Consider the following 18,025-nt stretch of genomic DNA (forward strand, 5'->3'; position numbering starts at 1 on the left):
GTGGGTAGAGTTGAGGAATCACAAAGGTAAAAAGACTCTGATGGGAGTTATGTACAGGCCCCCTAGCAGTCATCAGGATGTAATAATAATAATAATTAATAGCTTATTGTCACAAGTAGGCTTCAATGAAGTTACTGTGAAAAGCTCCTAGCAGTAGTCAGCATGCGGGGTATAAAATAAATCAGGAGAAAGAGAAAGCATGTGAAAAAGTCAATTTCACAATAATCATGGGCGACTTCAATATGCAGGTGGACTGGGAAAATCAGGTTGATAGTGGATCTCAAGAAAAGGAATTTGTGGAATGTTTAAGAGATTTTTTTTGGAGCAGCTTGTGGTAGAACCCACCAGGGAACAGGGAATTTCTGGATTTGGTGATGTGTAATGAGGCAGACTTGATTAGGGATCTGAAGGTGCAGGAATCCTGAAGGAGCAGTGACCACAATATGATAGAATTTACCCTGCAGTTTGAGAGGGAGAAGCTGGAGTCAGATGTAATGGTATTACAATTAAATAAGGGTAACTACAAAGACATGAGGGAGGAGCTGGCCAGAGTTGATTGGAAAAGGAGATGAACAGGGATGACAGTGGAACAGCAATGGCAGGGGTTGTTGGGGGTTTTTCGGGAGGCACATCAGAAATTCATCCCAAGGAGGAGGAAACATGTTAAGGCAGGGCAAGGCATCCATGATTGATGAGGGAAGTCAAGCACAGCATAAAAGCAAAAGAAAAAGCATACAAAGTGGCAAGGATTAGTGGGAAGCCAGAGGATTGGGAATCATTTAAAAGTGAGCAGAGGACAACTAAAAAAGCAATAAGGGGAGAGAAGATGAAATATGAGTGCAAGTTAGCTAGTAATAAGGAAGAGTTTCTTTCAATATATAAAAGATAAGAGAGAGGTCAAAATAGACATAGGACCACTGGAAAACATGGCTAGAGAAGTAATAATAGGAAACAAAGAAATGGCAGATGAACCTGAATAGTTACTTTGCCACAGTCTTCATGGTGGAAGACACCAGTGGGATGCCAGAGCTCCAGGAGAATCAGGGGGCAGAGGTGAGTGCAGTGGCCGTCACTAAGGAGAAGGTTCTGGGGAAACTGAAAAGTCTGAAGGTGGATAAGTCACCTGGACCGGATGAACCACGCCCCAGAGTCCTAAAAGATAGCTAAGGAAATTGTGGAGGTATTGGTGGTGATCTTTCAGGAATCACTGGAGGCAGGAAGGGTCCCAGAGGACTGGAAAGTGACTAATGTAACACCACTGATTAAGAAGGGAGGGAGGCAGAAGACGGGAAATTATGGGCCGGTTATCCTGACTTTGGTCATTGGTAAGATTTTGGAGTCTATTATTAAAGATGAGATCATAAAGTACTTGGAAGTGCATGGTAAAATAGGACTGAGTCAACACGGCTTTGTCAAAGGGAGATCATGTCTGACAAATCTGTTGGAGTTCTTTGATGAGGTAACAAGGAAGTTAGACAAAGGAGAACGAGTGGACATGATTTATTTAGATTTCCAGAGGGCCTTTGACAAGGTGCCGCATAGGAGACTGGTAAATAAGTTAAGAGCCCATGGTGTTAAGGGTAAGATCCTGGCATGGATAGAGGATTGGCTGACCGGCAGAAGGCAAAGAGTGGGGATAAAGGGGTCTTTTTCAGGATGGCAGCCGGTGACTAGTGGTGTGCCTCAGGGGTCTGTGCTGGGACCACAACTTCTCACAATATACATTAATGATCTGGAAGAAGAAACTGAAGGCACTGTTGCTAAGTTTGCAGATGATACAAAGATCTGTAGAGGGACAGGTAGTATTGATGAAGCAAGGGGGCTTCAGAAGGATTTGGACAAGCTAGGAGAGTGGACAGTGAAGTGGCAAATGAAATACAATGTGGAAAAGTATGAGGTTATGCACTTTGGAAGGAGGAATTCAGGCATAGACTATTTTCTAAATGGGGAAATGCATAAGAAATCAGAAGCACAAAGAAATTTGGGAGTCCTTGTTCATGATTCTCTTAAGGTTAACGTGCAGGTTCCGTCAGCAGTTAAGAAGGCAAATGCAATGTTAGCATTCGTGTCAAGAGGGCTAGAATACAAGACCAGGGATGTACTTCTGATGCTGTATAAGGCTCTGGTCAGACCTCATTTGGAATATTGAGAGCAGTTTTGAGCCCCGTATCGAGGGAAGGATGTGCTGGCCTTGGAAAGGGTCCAGAGGAAGTTCACAAGAATGATCCCTGGAATGAAGAAATTGTCGTATAAGGAACGGTTGAGGACTCTGGGTCTGTACTCATTGGAGTTTAGAAGGATAAGGCGGTTCTTATTGAAACTTACAGGATACTGCGAGGCCTGGATAGAGTGGACGTGGAGAGGATGTTTCCACTTGTAGGAAAAACTAGAACCAGAGGACACCATCTCAGACTAAAGGGACGATCCTTTAAAACAGAGATGAGGAGGAATTTCTTCAGCCAGAGGGTGGTGAATCTGTGGAACTCTTTGCTGCAGAAGGTTGTGGAGGCCAAATCATTGAGTGTCTTTAGACAGAGATAGATAGGTTCTTGATTAATAAGGGCATCAGGGGTTATGGGGAGAGGCAGGAGAATGGGGATGAGAAAATATCAGCCATGATTGAATGGTGGAGCAGACTCGATGGGCTGAGTGGCCTTATTCTGCTCCTATGTCTTTTGGTCTTATGGTCCTATGTTGTTTGAGTGGGAATATAAATAGCAGTTAAAGCTTACTGCGTCACTGTATTGATTAGCATTGTTTAAGGGGTAATTCTAAACTATTTTTTGATGTTCAGGATATTTTAATACTGTGTTAGTAATAAAGTGTGTTTTCATATACCATGTCCCTATTTTGCATGAAATCACTCCTGGAGTGAGGTATCCTTTCCTCACAGACTCACAAAATTATAATGAAACACTGGGGTTTCTGTCCAATATCCTAGTCACTGTTGGGGTCTGGTCCCAGATCCTAACATACCATAGTGGATAACCTCATATTTATCCACATTATACTGCATCTGCCATTTATTTGCCAACTCACTCAAATTGTCCAAATAATCTTGAAGGATCTCTGCATCCTCTTCACAGCTCACCCTCCAAACCAACTTTGGCTCATCTGCAAATTTGGAGATACATTTTGTTCCATCATTTAATTCATTAATATGTATTGTGAACAGATGGGGTCCCAGCACCGAACCCTGTGATACCCCACCAGTTGATGCGTTCAATTTGGAAAAAGACCCATGTAAGAACAGATCCTTAACAGGTATTGAGACTAAACCTTTGCTCATTAACCAGGCCAGATTGGTAAACTGAGACATCAGTTGTACTTTTAACCCATTTTTATTGCGTCCGCAAGCTTTTGTTAATCTCTCCCTCTCTGCGGTGGAAGGACTCCTGGGTTCTGGCTAATCTCAGTTTGGTGCAGGAACCTCCAGCTTTCTTGTTAGCTGTAGACACAAACAGTTCCAAGATCAGAGGACGGAAACTTGTCCTAATTTTGGTGTGCATAATGAAAAGGAATTCTGTCAGACTGCAGGATTTATCCATAATTTTTAATTTCCCATCCATCCTGCAGCTGGAAAATAATTTGTAGAATTAAAGTATTATCTGTCAGCTTGAGTAACCTCTAAATAAACACACATTGCAACATGAATATCCTACCTTTGCACTCAAATAGCTCCAGTTGGAGATCAACAGAAATCTCAGTGAAACAGCAGAATACAAGGACATTGGGATTGGCTCTCGGACAAGGGGGCTAGGCAGATCCAGAGCTCCTTATCAAGGAACGATTTGAGGTTTACCATCCTGTCAATGCTCAAGAGAAAACAAAGGCTCATTTTGGCATGATGAACTCTCTTTGATCAATTAATTCAAATCATATCAATATTTATATTTTGTTCTCCTATTAAGTTTCGCACAAATTACTGAGGTGACTTAATTGCCTTTCTTGCCAAGTAATTAAAGAAAAGTTCCTACAAACCATGCACTTACAAGTGTTTATCAATCTCATAATCATAATTGGCAACATTTATATTGAAACATAGAATTTGCAAATAGTTTAGTGGAGAGAGTTAACTGACAGAATCAATAGCGGAGGTTACAAAGGTAGTTCAGTTATGTCGCAATAATTCATTATTAATGGGCTTGCTGCTTATAAATTCCCAATTGCAATCAGTTCTTGAGACAGGTGAGATTAATTTATGGTTAGACCCCTGGGAAGCGGACAAGTTGATAGTGGTAGCTCACCAATATGTTGGGTAGATTAATATTTGATTCACTCATTGTGTATTACTTTTGCACAACTGATATCACTTTGCCTTTCCCAGTTGGTAAAAAGTAAAAATAAAGTTGCTGTAGTCCCAGCTGACCACAGGCTGCTTTCCCCTGAGCAGGGGGAGAGCTGATTGGTGGTGATGTTAACCTGAGGATCACCACACCTCAGGCGAGGGGCAAGGTTGAGAAGGCAGGGCCTTCAAGAATAATCTCAGCCGGTACGGGAATTGAACTGTCGCTGATGGCTTTGCTCTGTATCATGAGCCAGCCAACCAGCCATACCTCGTTGGTATTGCTGGTTGTCACTTTCAGTTTTCCAAGACATCAGAATGAACAACCTTTATCTATCGAGGTCTTATCCATTCATTGCATTCGTGGAGCCCCTGCACTTGTCTAAATTCACTTTATATTCCTGGTTTAGATAAATTGACTTAAATCTCACTTCCCTTTGTTCTGGGTTGCACGGTAGCACCGTAGATAGCATTGTTCCTTCACAGCGCCAGGGACCCAGGTTCGATTCCCTGCTTGGTTCACTGTTTGTGCAGAGTCTGCACGTTCTCCCCGTGTCTGCGTGGGTTTCCTCCGGGTGCTCCCCCAAGTCCCGAAAGACGTGCTTGTAAGGTTAATTGGACGCTCTGAATTTTCCTGCAGGGAATTTGGAATGCACTGCCTGAGAGTTTGATGGAGGCAGATTCAACCATGGGAGTGAATTAGATAATTGTATGAAAAGTTTTTTTTTAATTTGAAGGAATTTGGGGAAAAGGCAGGGGAGGACCAGCACAAACATGTTGGGCAGATTGGTCTCCTTCTGTGCTGTAACCATTCTATGATTCAGTATAGGACACAATTTCAATATTTGCAGATAACACAAAACTTTAGAGTTTTGTTTGCACCCCCATTCATTTTTCAGTCCTGTCAGAGAATAAAGAGCGACATCCCCAGCGATGCACATGTTCCTTCTATCCAGGCACCTCTCTACATACCCTCGATCAAATGCTCTTACACTGTCACATGTAATGCTGCTACATAAAGCTTAAAGGTAAGAAAAACTTCAATTCCATTTATAGTGCCAACATGCCATTGAAGACAGCTGGTTTGTGATGCAGCACAAGGCAGCAGCACGGGTTCAATGCCCGTACCAGCTGAGAGTTCTGAATTCTCCCTCTGGAGTGTGGCGACTAGGGGCTTTTCACAGTAACTTCATTTGTACTCGTCTACCATGAAGCCCACTGAAGGATAGGCAAGGGAATCTATGTGTGGAGCCAGAGGAAATGGGCGAGGTACTAAATGAATACTTTGCATCAGTATTCACCAAAGAGAAGACATTGGTAGATGTTGAGTCTGGAGAAGGGTGTGTGGATAGCCTGGATCACATTGAGATCCAAAAAGACGAGGTGTTGGGTGTCTTAAAAAATATTAAGGTAGATAAGTCCCCAGGGCCTGATGGGGTCTACCCCAGAATACTGAAGGAGGCTGGAGAGGAAATTGCTGAGGCCTTGACAGAAATCTTTGGATCCTCACTGTCTTCAGGGGATGTCCCGGAGGACTGGAGAATAGCCAATGTTGTTCCTCTGTTTAAGAAGGGTAGCAAGGATAATCCAGGGAACTACAGGCCGGTGAGCCTTACTTCAGTGGTAGTGAAATTACTGGAGAGAATTCTTCGAGACAGGATCTACTCCCATTTGGAAGCAAATGGACGTATTAGTGAGAGGCAGCATGGTTTTGTGAAGGGGAGGTCGTGTCTCACTAACTTGATAGAGTTAGTGGCTGGCTAGGTCATAGAAGGCAGAGAGTAGCAATGGAAGGATGCTTTTCTAATTGGAGGGCTGTGACCAGTGGTGTTCCACAGGGATCAGTGCTGGGACCTTTGCTCTTTGTAGTATATATAAATGATTTGGAGGAAATTGTAACTGGTCTGATTAGTAAGTTTGCAGACGACACAAAGGTTGGTGGAATTGCGGATAGCGATGAGGACTGTCAGAGGATACAGCAGGATTTAGATTGTTTGGAGACTTGGGCGGAGAGATAGCAGATGGAGTTTAATCCGGACAAATGTGAGGTAATGCATTTTGGAAGGTCTAATGCAGGTAGGGAATATACAGTGAATGGTAGAACCCTCAAGAGTATTGAAAGTCAAAGAGATCTAGGAGTACAGGTCCACAGGTCATTGAAAGAGGCAACACAGGTGGAGAAGGTAGTCAAGAAGGCATACGGCATGCTTGCCTTCATTGGCCGGGGCATTGAGTATAAGAATTGGCAAGTCATTTTGCAGCTGTATAGATCCTTAGTTAGGCCACACTTGGAGTATAGTGTTCAATTCTGGTCGCCACACTACCAGAAGGATGTGGAGGCTTTAGAGAGGGTGCAGAAGAGATTTACCAGAATGTTGCCTGGTATGGAGGGCATTAGCTATGAGGAGCGGTTGAATAAACTCGGTTTGTTCTCACTGGAACGAAGGAGGTTGAGGGGAGACCTGATAGAGGTCTACAAAATTATGAGGGGCATAGACAGAGTGGATAGTCAGAGGCTTTTCCCCAGGGTAGAGGGGTCAATTACTAGGGGGCATAGGTTTAAGGTGAGAGGGGCAAGGTTTAGAGTAGATGTACGAGGCAGGTTTTTTACGCAGAGGGTAGTGGGTGCCTGGAACTTGCTACCGGAGGAGGTGGTGGAAGCAGGGACGATAGTGACATTTAAGGGGCATCTTGACAAATACATGAATAGGATGGGAATAGAAGGATACGGACCCAGGAAGTGTAGAAGATTGTAGTTTAGTCGGGCAGCATGGTCGGCACGGGCTTGGAGGGCCGAAGGGCCTGTTCCTGTGCTGTACATTTCTTTGTTCTTTGTTCGTTGTTCATTACAGTGTTAATGTAAGCCTACCTGTGACAATAAAATATTATTATTATAAGAAAGCTCCTCAATTTTCACATGAACCAACTCGAGTGATGCTTATTGTTATGGTACCCAATTTGTTTCAGGAAACCGGATTAGATCCCAACAATTATTCAATTTTGTAAGCTGAGGAAAGGATACTTCATTCCTGGCGGGATTCCGCTGACAACAAGAGATATTTTATACTAACTCAAAATTTATTATTGACACAGGCTTAAACCTCATTAACATCCAGGGAAAAAACAGCGTTTCAATTCACAGTTAAACAGTTCTAAAAAAAATAAAGAAAGGTCTTTGAGCTTACTTTCCATCACCCTTTAAACTTTCAATGAAGTAAAATCCCCACACACAGGTAAAATGCCATTTATTAATACAGTTAGCACTCATCTTACAGATTTATTCACAAAGACCTTGGGAGAGAAGCTTTCAAAACTCAGTCTGAGAAACACACCTCCTTTCCTCAGAACCCAGAGCAGAACTCTAAAAATGAAACTAAAAACATCAGACATAGGGCAGGGCTGAAAACGAAACCAATAATAATAATAATCCTTATTGTCAACACTGTAATGAAGTTACTGTGAAAAGTCTCTAGTTGCCACATTCCGGCACCTGTTCGGGTACACAGAGGGAGAATTCAGCATTTCAGGAATTGTGGGAGGAAACTGGAGCATCCGGAGGAAACCCATGCAGACACGGGGAGAAGGTGCATAGACAGTGACCCAAGCCGGCAATCGAACCTGGGACCCTGGAGCTGTGAAGCAACAGTGCTAACCACTGTGCTACCATGCTGCCCAGACCCTCCCATGAGTGACTATACAGCTTGCTCAAATGTTAACCCCTGAACCACAGCTTTAGCAGACAGGGGGCGTCATTCTCCGCCGGCGGGAGTCTCCGTTTTGCCGGCGCCCGGGGGTTTCCCGACGGCGTGGGGCTGCCCCACAATGGGAAACCCCATTGACCGGCCGGTGTTACGGAGACTCTCGCCGGCCGGTCGGGGCAGAAATGTGGCGGGGCGGGTAGGAGAATTTCGCCCAGGAAATCTGGACACCTTAACCTAAGTTCTTTTCATAACATGATGGCAACAGACACATTCCTTCACACTATTGCTTCACAGCGTCCATTGTCCCAGGTTTGATTCCCAGCTTGGGTCACTGTCTGTGCGGAGTCTGCACGTTCTATCCGTGTCTGCGTGGGTTTGATCCGGATGCTCCGGTTTCCTCCCACAGTCCACAGATATGCAGGTTAGGTGGATTGGCCATGCCAAATTGCCCTTAGTGTCCAAAAAAAGGTTAGGTGGGGTTACGAGGATAGGGTGGAGGTCTAGGGATGGGATGGAGGTATGACCTCAGGTAGGGTGCTCTTTCCAAGGGCTGGTGCAGACTCGATGGGCCGAATAGCCTCCTTCTGCACTGCGAATTCTATGATAATACAGTCTCTATAAAGATATACTCAAAGAGTTGACGTCTTTTGATGTTGAGGACCTCATATCTGTGATGGTCTCAGTTTAAGCTTCAGAATCCAGTCGTGCCAGATTTTAATTATACTTCTTGAATGTTTTGGTTCAAAAAACATTGATACATTTTCAGGTATGAAGTCACATCATTACATCGCCTTTTCTCAGCCTATGGCTTTGAACTGTAAGGAATGTTTTTTTCACATCAGTATCTATGGTTCTAATATATTTTTGGGTTTCAAAGAGTTCAGTCTGACTCCATCTTGAAGCCGTGTTTAAGGGAATTTCAATCCAATAAGCAGACGAAGCCTGGGTAGCAAACAGAGTAAACCAACAAACCAGGATCTGAACTTTGACATATTGTCATAGAGTCATAGAGTTTTACAGCACAGAAAAAGGCCCTTCAGCCCATCGTGTCTTTATCAGCCATCAAGCACCTACCTACTCTAATCCCATTTCCATGCACTTGGTCCGTAGCACTTGTATGCACTTGTATGCTCTGGTGTTTCAAATGTTCATCAAAATGCTTCTTAAATGTTATGAGGGTTCCCGCCTCTACCACCCTTTCAGGCAATGAGTTCCAGATTGCCATAACCCTCTGGGTGAAAAAGCATTTCCTCAAATCCCCTCTGCACGGTAACACAGTGGGTGGCATGGTAGCACAGTGGTTAGCACTGTTGCTTCACAGCTCCAGGGTCGCTGGTTCGATTGCCGGCTTGGGTCACTGTCTGTGTGGAGTCTGCATGTTCTCCCCGTGTCTGTGTGGGTTTCCTCCGGGTGCTCCGGTTTCCTCCCACAAGTCCCAAAAGTCGTGCTGTTAGGTACTTTGGACGTTCTGAATTCTCCCTCTGTGTATCCGAACAGGCGCCGGAATGTGGCGACTAGGGGCTTTTCACAGTAACTTCATTGCAGTGTTAATGTAAACATACTTGTGACAATAAAGATTATTATTATTATAAATTGCCTGCCCCTTCTATTAAATCTATGCCTCCCGGTTGTTGACACCTTAACTAAGGGGAAAAGTTTCTTTTTTTGTAATATAATTTATTCCAAACACAATCAATAATACAAACAATCAACTTTGGGCTTGCCCAAAACATATGAACATGATTTGCAGGCCCTTTGCGCACCTCCCACCTCCTCAACCTCACGGAAAAACCCACTCATACGAGTCCGAGTCATATGAGCCCTATGCACCACCTTAAACTGTACAAGGCTCATCCTGGAACAGGATGAAGTCGCATTTATCTGGTGTATAATTTCACTCCAGGCCCTCAGCCCCAAACTCTATCCCCAATTCCTCCTCCCATTTCCATCGTATCTCCTCCACTGGTGCCTTCTCCGTTTCCAACAACCACTGTAAATATCCGCAATCCTCCCTTCCCGAAGCTCATCCTGAGATAGCAATTTATCCAATAGTGTATACTTTGGCAGCTGAGGAAAAGAGGGAAACCCTTTACATTCAAAATTCCAGACATGCAAGTACCTGAGTTCACTCCCCCTCGGAAGCTGGAACTTCCCCTGTAACTACTCTAGCCCACGAATCTCCCATCGAAGAACAGGTCCCTTACCCACGCTACACCTTCCCTATGCCAGCTCCTTTATGGCGTGGCCATCCTTGCTGGTATCAACCTATGATTCCAAATACCGACTTACCCCTTACACCAAAGTGCTGCCACAGCTGGTTCCATATCATAGGGGATGACACCATAAAGGGACTGTTGGTATACTTACCCGGGGAGAATGAGTGAGACGCCCTTAAGCACCCCCCCCCCCCCCCTCCCCCACACACACACACACACAGAACGCCTAAGGGGAAAGGTTTCTTCCTGTCTACCTTATCTATGTCCTTCATAATTTTGTACACATCAGTCAGGCCCCCCCCCCTCGACCTTCTCTGCTCTAAGGAAGACAACCCCGGCCGAACCAGCCTCTCTTCATAGCTGAATCGCTCCAGCACAGGTAACATCCTGGTGCATCTCCTTTGCACCCTTTCTATTGCAATCATACCCTTCCTATAGTGTTGTAACCAGAACTGCACGCAGTACTTTAGCTGTGGCCTCACAAGCATTTCACACAACTCCATCATAACCTCTCTGCTCTTATATTCTATGTCTCAGCTAATAAAGCCAAGTACCCCATATGCCTTCTTAACCACCTTATCTACCTGTCCTGCTGCCTTCAGAGATCTTTAGACATGCACCCACCCCAAGGTCCCTCTGGTCCTTTGTACTTCTTAGTGTCCTGCCGTTCATTGTCTATTCCCTTGCCTCGTTAGTCCTCCCAATGTCAGTTTTTCCCCTCGATGTTTCCCCATCTTCCAGAGCTTGTTGCCATTTTACCAGCTGGTCTGCCTTTGTGACTGAACCTTCACAGCTTCAGATTACTTGAAGGTACTTGTCCAGTTTTGAGTAGGCTGTTGACCAGTAGATCAGTAGACAGTATTCATCTAGACCTGGCTTTCATTCTGGCTATTGCTGGCTCCTGTTTAATTTGTTGACTGGAGTTGAATGGAAACATGGCAAACTCCACCAGAACTGCAGACTCTCCCTTTCTCCCTTCTGGCCTACTGTCACTGCCGCTCCAACTGTGGTCAACATGAGCAGCAAGAGAAAGCTGATTATTTCCAAGGCCTAGCGTAGCTCCCAGCGGCTTCTGCTTAGTTCATCTGTGTACAATGCTGCCTTAATGGGTACTCATTGTAAAATTGCACTCTGCTCTCTTAACCGTTACAACATCATAGGCGTAGTTGTTCACAGTGTGAATAGTGACCAGGTAACCAGCTGTGAGGACCAGATAACTTGCGGAATAGCAACTCTTCTTCATTTGATGCTTCGGAGAAAGAAACAAATGGATTTCATGTGTTCCCTTAGCTATCTCTTAGCAAACATTGGACAGTGAAGGCCCCTGGGCACTGAATTCAAAATGCGTTTAGAAATTGTGTAAAAGCACAAATAAGGCAGGGAGTCAGTAAGAAAGAGACAGGAGGGAGAAGGGGAAAGTTATACTTCATTAATATTAATAACTGCCTGGAGCAGTTATTACTTTTATTTAAAATTCTGCAGTGTCTGGTGTCCAAATTAATGCGAATGGTAGAGTGAGAAAGCAATTTTGGACAGCTTAGTAGCTTTGTCACTGCAATATTGTGTTAGCGACAAGGAGTGTGAGATGGAAGATGAAGTAATCAGCTCGTCCAGGGAGACTGAAAGTTCTGTGAACCTGCCAGCCTGACGATCCCCACCAGAAAAGTTTGACATCATTTTTTAGTTCAAATTCAGTGGTTAGCACTGCTGCCTCACAGCGCCAGGGACCCCGGGTTCAATTCTGGCCCCGGGTGACTGTCTGTGTGAGTTTGCACTTTCTCCCCGTGGCTGCGTGGATTTCCTCTGGGTGCTCCAGTTTCCTCCCACAGTCCAAAGATGTGTAGGTTAGGTGGATTGGCCATGCCAAATTGCTCCTCAGTGTCCAAAAGGTTAGGTGGGGTTACTGGGTTACCCGGATAGGATGGCACCTTACCCCGGGTAGGGTGGTCTTTCGGAGGTTCGGTGCAGACACGATGGGCTGAATGGCCTCGTGCTGCACTGTAGCGATTCTATGATTTGACAAACGTTTCAATTTGGAATGGGTTTTTCATGCCGTCAGCAGCATTTTGTCATCATTGACATAGTGCTCAAAGGTGATGAAAGGTGTTCAAAGGCACGGTAGCACAGCGGTTAGCACTGTTGCTTTACAGCTCCAAGGTCCCAGATTTGATTCCCAGCTTGGGTCACTGTCTGTGCAGAGTCTGCACGTTCTCCCCTTGTCTGCGTGGGTTTCCTCCGGGTACTCCGGTTTCCTTCCACAGTCCAAAGATGTGCAGCTAAGTTGGATTGGCTATGCCCTGACTGTCCAAAAAGGTTAGCTGGGGTTGCTGGGTTACGGGGATAGGGTGGAGGCATGGGCTTAAGTAGAGTGCTCTTTCCAAGGGCTGGTGCAGACTTCATGAGCCGAATGGTCTCCTTCTGCACTGTAAATTCTATGATTCTATGAAAAGGCTCTTGAGGGCATCAAAATTAAGTGCTTCACAGGTCATGGGTTATGAAGACAAACAAATACTAATTTTTCAAAACATATTTGTGAAAACAAAATCTGCTTTTTCAAAGGTAGATCAGTTCTAGGATGTTTGAAACTCTCAAAATTCAGAAATATGGAGAGCAAACTTTATGATAATTTTTGGTGTCCAAACGTTATGGTAATTTTGCAGATTGTAAATGTTTGAATGCTGTGGTTTAATGGCTACTGTTGACAATGATGTCAGTTGGTCGCTACTTACGATGTCAAATGACAGCTAAGTGATAGCTTTTGAGGTTATTTGATGTCAAATGATAGCTAAGTGACTGCTTTTCATTAGGTGATTGCTTTTGAACTCAACTGATGTCAAATGATGTCAACATTTTCTGGTAGGGAAAATAAAGTATGGAGAATTAGAATTGAACACTAGCTGACAACCTACTTAGTGGAAAATAAATCCTGTATATGTGTTCTATGCACGTAAGCTGCGTACATCATGGGTGGGATTCTCCACAATCGGCGCGATGTCCGCCGACCGGCGCTAAAAACGGTGCGAATCAGTCCGGCATCGCACCGCCCCAAAGGTGCGGAATTCTCTGCATCTTGAGGGGCCGAGCCCTCACCTTGAGGGGCTAGGCCCACGCCGGACTGATTTCCGCCCCACCAGCTGGTGGGAAAGGCCTTTGGTGCCCCGCCAGCTGGTGCGGAAATTACTTTGCTGGGCAGCGCATGCGCAGGAGCATCACGGCATCCCTGCGCATGCGCAGTGGAGGGGGTCTCTTCCGCCTCCGCCATAGTGGAGACCATGGCGAAGGCAGAAGGAAAATAGTGCCCCCACGGCACAGGCCCACCCGTGGATCGGTGGGCCCCGATCGTGGGCCAGGCCACCGTGGGGGCACCCCCCGGTGCCAGATCGCCCCGCGCTCCCCCCCAGGACCTCGGAGCCCGCCCGCGCCGCCTTGTCCCGCCAGTAAGAGAGGTGGTTTGATTCTCGCCGGCGGGACAGGCATTCCAGCAGCGGGACTTCGGCGCATCGCAGCCGGAGAATCGCCGGGGGGCCTGGCAACCAGCGCGGCGCGATTCCCACCCCCGCCGAATATCTGGTGCCAGAGAATTCGGCAACCTGCGGGGGGGGGGGGGGGGGGGGGGGATTCACGCCAGCCCTCGGCGATTCTCCGACCCACCCAGGTCTCCAAAAAGCAAATACGACAATAGTTCAGTTCACAATGATGTGCCTCTTCTGCAGAATTTCCACCAGAAATCGAACAGGAATGTGGCAAGAGTCTAGAAAACAGGATGGTTCCCTGATGACAATAGGTCTCAGCTTCTCCTGCCCGCTTCCAAGGTTTTCAGCTGGCTTGTCCTAAATGAGGTTCCTCTTCCTTGACATGGGTTCCTCTTCCCTGACCTGATAGAACAGCAGTGGGTGATGCACTAAGCGTCAAGAACCACAAAGACATGTGAGACTTTAACCAAGGCTTTAATACACTACATAGGAAGCTTGCCCGACACAGACGACCCCAGACAAAGGGGTCCGGTCTCAGAATCTGGGTCTTATACCTAACTCCCAGGGGAGTGGCCAAGGCGGAGCTTTCCGTGGCCAGGTCAGGTTACACACAGGTGACCGAACCTCGACAGAGCTACAGTACAATACACAGGATTACAGGGCCACGTTACACACAACTATTATATAACTATGTACAATGCTCGGGAAGTACAGTGGTGTATCACCACATTCACCCCTTGTTTAGAAGGAAGTCCGGGGTGAAAATATGGAGTAGCAACACAGTGAACAAACAGGGAGTAACGAACAGAGTCCATCAGGAGGTTCCGTGTTGTCAGAGGTCGAGACGAGCGATGGGTTTGGTCGATCTCTTTGAACGTCGGAGCTGCGGTGCTGAGGTAGTGTCCGGCGGTATCCGTGCGGTCGGTGGTGCTGGGTCGCGAGGCGGCATGACGTCCCCCACCGCTTCGGCTGGCTCGAGGCGAGACTGCAGGATGACAGCGGCTGGCACGGATTAGTAACAGGCCGAGGGATCGACGGGAGCAGAGAGGGAGCGGGGTGGAGGTTGCGGGGCGGGGGCGGCAGGAGCCCCAGAGGGGGCGAGGTCCTTGATGGAGACGGTCTCCTCACGCCCGTCGGGGTACGCTATGTACGCGTACTGTGGGTTGGCGTGGAGGAGACGGACTCTCTCCACCAGGGGCTCCGCCTTAGAGGTCCGCACGTGCTTGCGGAGCAGGACGTCTCCCGGGGACAGGAGCCAGGACGGAAGCGATGTCACGGATACCGATCTCCTGGAGAAGAGAAACATCCGCTCATGAGGGGTAGCATTCGTTGCAGTACACAACAGGGACCGGATGGAGTGGCGTGCGACAGGGAGGGCCTCCTGCCAACGGGAGACTGATAGGCCTTTGGACTTGAGGGCTTGCAGCACGGCCTTCCAAACTGTCGCGTCCTCCCTCTCCACCTGTCCGTTCCCCCGGGGGTTGTAACTGGTCGTCCTGCTCGAGGCAACGCCCCTGGCGAGCAGGTACCGACACAGCTCCTCACTCATGAAGGAGGAGCCCTGGTCACTGTGAATGTCATTGGGATAACCGAACAGCATGAAGAGGTCGTGCAACGCTTTGATGACAGTGGCGGAGGTCGTGTCGGGGCAGGGAATGGCGAAGGGGAACCGCGAGTACTCGTCGATGACATTGAGGAAGTACGTGTTGCGGTTGTGGGTGGGGAGGGGCCCTTTGAAGTCAATGCTGAGACGTTCAAAGGGGCCGGTAGCCTTGATTAGGTGCGCCTTGTCTGGCTTGTAGAATTGCGGCTTGCACTCGCACAGACTTGGCAGTTCCTAGTCACGGCCTTGACCACCTCGACTGAGAAGGGCAGGTTGTGGCCCTTGATGTAGTGGTAGAACCGCCTGATGACCGGGTGACAGAGGTCATTATGTAGTGCCCGCAGTCGGTCATCCTGTGCGTTGGCACAAGTACTACGGGACAGGGCATCAGGAGGATCATTGAGCTCACCTGGCCAGTATAAGATACTATAATTGTAGGTGGAGAGTTCGATCCTCCACCGTAATATCTTATCATTTTTGATTTTACCTCGTTGTTTGTTGTCGAACATGAACGCAACTGATCGTTGGTCAGTAACGAGGGTAAATGGTTTTCCGGCCAGGTAGTGCCTCCAGTGCCGGACGGCTTCCACTATGGTCTGTGCCTCCTTCTCAACAGAGGAGTGGCGGATCTCGGGGCCTTGGAGTGTGCGGGAAAAGAAGGTGATGGGCCTGCCCACCTGGTTGAGGGTGGCACCCAGGGCAAAGTCTCGACTTGGAATGGTGCAGACTCGTCTACCGCATGCATGGCGGCTTTGGCGATAGCGGTTTTTAGGAGGTGGAAGGCCTGGCAGGCCTCGGGCGGGAGGGGGAATGAGGGGGAACGGAGGAGGGGTTGGGCCTTGTCAGCGTACTCGGGCACCCACTGGGCATAGTAGTCAAAGAACCCGAGGCATCGCCTCAGTTCTTTGGGGCAGGTGGGAATGGGGAGTTCGAGAAGGGGGCACAGACGGTCGGGATCGGGGCCGAGGGCACCGTTCTCCACCACGTAGCCGAGTATGGCGAGGCAGGTAGTGCCGAAAACACATTTTGCCTCGTTGTATGTGAGATTGAGGCGTTTGGCAGTTTGGAGGAATTCGTGAGGTTGATGTCATGGTCCTGCTGGTTGTGGCCGCAGATGGTGACGTTGTCCAGATACGGGAAGGTAGCCCGCAGTCTGTTCTGGTCCACCATTCGGTCCATCTCCCGTTGGAAGACCGAGACTCCATTGGTGACGCCAAAGGGTACCCTAAGAAAGTGGTAGAGGCGACCGTCCGCCTCGAAGGCCGTGAAGTTACGGTCCTCCGGGTGGATAGGGAGCTGGTGGTAGGCGGATTTCAAGTCTATGGTGGAGAACACCCGGTACTGTGCAATCCGGTTGACCATGTCAGATATGCGGGGGAGGGGATACGCATCAAGCAGCGTGTACCGGTTGATGGTCTGACTGTAGTCAATGACCATGCGGTGTTTCTCGCCAGACTTGACTACCACCACTTGGGCTCGCCAGGGGCTGGTGCTGTGAGCAATGATCTTTCCTGAGAGAAGGCGCTTAATCTCCGCTCGAATGAATTGGCGGTCCCCGAAACTGTAACGCCGACTTTTAGTAGCCACGGGCTTGCAGTCGGGGGTGAGATTAGCAAACAGTGAAGGGGGGGGGATCCTGAGTGTGGAGAGACTACAGGTGGGACCCGGGGGGGGGATCAGGGAAGAACTGGGGGTTGGAGACCGTGAAGGGGGGGGGAGGGGGCCGTTAAAATGCAAGGTGAGGCTGCGCAGGTGGCATTGGAAGTCCAGGCCGAGGATCGCGGCGGCGCAGAGGTGAGGGAGGACCATGAATTTGAAATCATGGAACATCGCGCCGTTCACTGAGAGGGTGACAACGCAATAGCCCGAAACCTGGCCGACTGGGAGTTGGAGGCCATGGAAATATGCCTGCGTGTGGGTAGTACCTTGAGGGAGCAGCGGCGCACGGTGTCCGGGTGGAGGAAGCTCTCCGTGCTGCCGCTGTCGAAGAGGCAGGAAACAGTGAAACAATTTACCTGAACCTCCATGGTGGATCTGGCGAGCTGATGCGGTCGGTCCTGATCGAGGACGATGGATGCGATGGTGGAGCTGTTGGAGAAGGGTGCCGGATCCGGGGAGCGGCCTGCGGAAGAAGGTGGCGGCGCCCAGGCGTCGTAGGCTGCTGTTGGAGGCCAGGTTGCTGTCATTGGCTGCATCTCAGTTGTTTGCAGCATTTCGGTCGGGTGCGCAGGACCGGAAGTGACGATCGGCGGTGGAACGGAAGTGAAGATCGGCGGTGGACCGGAAGTGACGATCGGCGGTGGACCGGAAGTGACGATCGGCTGTGGACCGGACGTGACGTGCGGCTGACCGGAAGTGAAGGGAGCCGGGCCGGGGATAGTCAAAGATGGCGGCGCCCATGCGTCGCACGTGTGGAATAGCAGCCGGGAACGGAGGATGGCGGCACCCAGGAGTAGCAGGCCGCGGTGTTGGACCCCGAGGCAGCGGTGGAGCGGCAGACGTTTGCAAAATGGCCTTTCTTGCCACAGGCTGAACAGGTAGCATCTCTAGCAGGGCAGCGTTTCCTGGGGTGTTTTGCCTGGCCACAAAAGTAACACTGGGGCCCAGGCGTTCTTTTTACTGCTGGTGTGGCTGGGTGGGCCGTGACGTGCAGGGGTTGTTGCTGGGCGGGCGGCAGGGAAGTAGTGGCCACGTAGGGAACGTGGGCAGGCGCATAGGAAGTTTGGGCAGGCGTGTAGGACGCATTA

General features: G+C 48.5%; 1 protein-coding gene across 5 annotated transcripts in view; it reads left to right on the forward strand.

Annotated features, from left to right (window-relative positions):
• LOC140430841 (RNA-binding Raly-like protein) overlaps positions 1–18,025 on the forward strand; it is a 2,211,286-nt gene that overhangs the window by 803,648 nt on the left and 1,389,613 nt on the right. The window lies entirely within an intron of this gene.

Source organism: Scyliorhinus torazame, chromosome 10 (assembly GCF_047496885.1).
Source record: "Scyliorhinus torazame isolate Kashiwa2021f chromosome 10, sScyTor2.1, whole genome shotgun sequence".
NCBI classification, from domain to species: domain Eukaryota; kingdom Metazoa; phylum Chordata; class Chondrichthyes; order Carcharhiniformes; family Scyliorhinidae; genus Scyliorhinus; species Scyliorhinus torazame.